The sequence below is a fragment of the Notamacropus eugenii genome, chromosome 1 (assembly GCF_028372415.1).
Source record: "Notamacropus eugenii isolate mMacEug1 chromosome 1, mMacEug1.pri_v2, whole genome shotgun sequence".
NCBI classification, from domain to species: Eukaryota; Metazoa; Chordata; class Mammalia; order Diprotodontia; family Macropodidae; genus Notamacropus; species Notamacropus eugenii.
In genome coordinates, this window is record NC_092872.1 from 56,022,463 (window position 1) to 56,026,314 (window position 3,852).

Here is a 3,852-nt window from a genome sequence, read left to right on the forward strand (position 1 = left end):
TTTCCATAAATCTAATAGATAATGTGCTTCATTCTCTTCTAATTTACTTATGATATCTCTCTTTATGTCTAAGTCATGTATCCACTTTGACTTTATCTTAGTAAATGATATAAAATATTGGTCTATACCTAGTTTCTGCCAAACTGTTTTCTAGTTTTCCCAGCAATTTTTATGAAATCGTGAGATCTTATCCCAAAAGCCTAGATGTTTACATTTATCAAACTGCTTAACTTTTTCTTTCTTACAAGGTAGACTTCCACACCAAAGGTTGCTTTCATGGTGGAGTGGGGTGAGATAATTTCCAGAAATAAAAACAAAAGACATCTATAAAGGTATTGCTTTTAATGAAACAAAGGCTCGTATCTCAAGCTGACCACACCCATGAAGTTGAAAAGGTGAGGGAAGCCATGAGACCAAGGGGGATATGATATGCCTGTCACTTGAAGTGAAATACTCAACAGTAAGAGAGATGCCAAGGAGAAATGGTGCAGGCTTCTTCTGGCTAAGGCCTGACACTGAATCCACTCCCTCTTCTGCACGAGAGATAACCTCCAGTGAGAGGCAGTTAGCAACCCTGACCAATCAAAGGACATTCACTAGAAAGTCTTAGGTGCTTCAACCCTTGCTGAAGTTGGAGCAATACCCTCCCCTATGCAAGTTAGGCTAATTATTCCTTTAAAGGTATTGAAGCCATTCTTGGGACACAATTCGCTCATGAGACCAAAGGCTCAAGCTGTTGAGGTCACTTTCTGATGACCTGGATACACACTAGCCCTGAGAGCTCCAGCTACTTTCTTTGATGCCTGACTAGTGGACCACCATTGGCAACCCAGAGGCAGGTTAACTTCATTCTAACTGTAAGCAACCTTGATGTTTATCTTTGTTTCATTTCCTTCCCCTTCTAGGGCTAAGCAAATTAATTATTGATAACTACTAGATGGTCTATGAGTGCCTCATTTGGTTCCAGTATCTTCAGTGTCTACGTGGCTGGTCTGAGTCAGCACCAGCCCAGAATATATGGGCCTATGCCAGGAGGAGGAGCTAAAACTGGAATCCAGAGTAGTCCACCATCATCATCGATGACGTCTCATAGAATGGCAAGAGTCAAACATCAGTTGGAAGCTACACTTCTTTGTTCAAGGAAGAAACACTGGCCATTAACTATGTTTGATCTTTCCAGGACTTCTTGCTTTGTTGTGGCCTAGTTACTAGAGCTGCCAAGCTCTAGGAGACAGTTAGGACATGACATCCATAGTATGCTGTATTATTATTTTAAATATTACTTTTTATTGTTTGCATACATGCATATTGCTTATATTGTTGGCATGCCAAAAGTCAAAACTGTACACAGTATCCAAACAACATTGCCTTTTCCTGTGGGGAATCAACTCCATTTTAACTATAGACATCTTTCCGGAGTTCAGCAATATATAGCAAGGTCAGGAACAAAGTGGGGCCAGACTAGTAGGTGGGGGCTCAGAGTTTCCCTGGTTGGGCAAGTCCACACTGATCTGGGCCCTTGGAATGTTGAAATAATGTGACCATTGATAGAAAAGTGAAGCTGGGGGTTAGAAAGTGCCCAGCCCTCTGAAAACCATACAAAGTATGGCACTTCCCCAGTACTTTTGCTCAGAGAGATATAATTGTGAGGGCTGGTGTGAGACTCATTTACCACTTTTCCTTCCTAGTGAATAGGATAAAGTTAGCATCCAGTAGCACCACTTGTTAATTAAAGGGGTAGGAACCATAATCCTTAGCCTCCAAGGAAGCACAATCTAGTTGCACATAAAGTTAGATGGTAAATCAATAGGTATTTAAGTGCCTACTGTGTGCCAGGTACTATGTTAAATGCTGGTTAAAAAAAATACAGAACCTTTCCCACAAGATGGCGCCGAAGGCAAAGAAGGGAGCCGTATTCCCCTCCAAGACAGAAGCCAAGTCCAAGGTCTTCAAGGTCAAGAAGGTGGTGTTGAAGGGTACCCATAGCCACAGAAAGAAGATCCAAATATCCCCACCTGCTGGCAACCCAAGACACTAAGATTTCAGAGGCAGCCCAAATGCCCTGAGAAAAGTGACTCTCAGAGAAACAACCTTGATCACTATGCCATCATGAAGTTCCCCTTGACCACTGAGTCTGCTACGAAGAAGAATGAGGACAACAACATCCTAGTTTTCATTGTGGACATCAAGGCCAACAAGCATCAGTTCAAGCAGATGGTAAAGAAGCTGTATGACATCGACATGACCAAGGTCAACACACTGATCTGGTCTGATGGAGAGAAGAAGGCCCATGTCCAATTTGCTCCAGACTATGATGCTTTAGATGTTGCCAGCAAAATTGGAATCATGTAAATTGTGTCCAGCTATCCCACTCCACCCACAATAAAAAGTTTTCCAGGAAAAAAAATATACAGAAAAGAAAGACAGTCCCCATTGCTCAAGAAGCTTACAATCTTATAGTCAAAGTAGGCATATAAATTTTATTCCAAAATTGTTAATTCGAGTGTCTTTTCTTCATTAATTATTTCCCATTTATCTCATATATAGCTTCCTATATATATATATATATGTAACACATATATGTATATGTGTATGTATGTGTGTATATACATATATATATGTTTGCATGTTGTCTCCCACCATTAATATGTAAGCTCATTGAGGTCTTTTGTCTCTTGTCTTTTTTTGTATTCTCAGCACTTAGCACAATGCCTGGCATATAGTAGGCACTTAATATTTATTGATTGATTGATTCCCTTGAGTCCTGATGCTCTTCTCTCCAGGAGGTGATGTGTTAATTATTTATATGCTTGGGTTACGAAAACTGTATCGGAGATACAAAGGTTTTTTCCCATTTGATTGCTTCCTTTCTTGTCCTTAGTGCTTTAATTTTATTGGTGCAGAAGCCTTTCAATTTCATGTAATCAAAATTATCTCTTTTGTCTTTGGCAATTGCCTCTATCTGATATTTAATTTAGAATATTTCTCCTACCCATAGCTGTGAAAGGCACTTGATGTGCTTCTCTTCTCATTTTTTATAGTATGACCTTTAATGCTAAGAATGTCCTTTTAGGATGTAATGACAAATATGGGCACCATATTCTGAGATTTGATTCAAGATAAAGTCTGATCATACCTTCCAAATCGGAGTTTCAGAAGTTTCTGACTTGGACGTGTGTCTGAGGAACGCTACTCTGTGCTTGCAGGTCCACAGCAACAAAATTCTAGACTTTTCTTTAATCTAAGTCCCTTGCCATGGTTATATTGTGGGTTTGTAGATGTCTCAAAGACCTCTCTCTGCCCCCATATTTAGAACCACATAGCTGCTGGTTGCTTCTATTCCTATTCCTTTCTCAGTACCCAGCTTTTATCCCATGATTTCTATTTGCCTAGATGGCCACCACTAGGCACATGTCCCCAACTCATTCTGCACCAATTCTGCAACCCAGTTTTGTAGTATGAGAAACAGAACTGCTAGCTGATACCTGTTTCTTCTCCCTACTGAGCATCAGGAATCTTTGAGCTAGATCCAGGACTTCTTGCCTTTATATAAGGTTTTAAATCCTAGTTCAGTTCCCATTCCCCATACCACCACCACTACTACTGGATATTCCTTGTGTCTGTGAAGTTCTCTCTGTGTCTTGAAATGCTAACCTGGAAATTATTCAGCTGGAAATGCCAGCTGAAAAATTATTCAGATTTTTTTTCTTGTACTACTTAATCAAAAATCAGTCTAGTGTGTTCCCTGGGACTTTGTGGAGTAGACGTGAGGGGGCATTGGTCTTTGCTTCTATTCTGTCATCTTGGCTTATCTCCCCATAAAGTACTTTAGGACTATTACTGGACAGTCCT

At 40.2% G+C, this 3,852-nt stretch overlaps 1 pseudogene; it reads left to right on the top strand.

Moving 5' to 3' along the window:
• Positions 1–1,885: 1,885 nt before the first annotated feature.
• LOC140522720 (large ribosomal subunit protein uL23-like) lies at positions 1,886–2,352 on the top strand (annotated as a pseudogene).
• Positions 2,353–3,852: the final 1,500 nt, after the last annotated feature.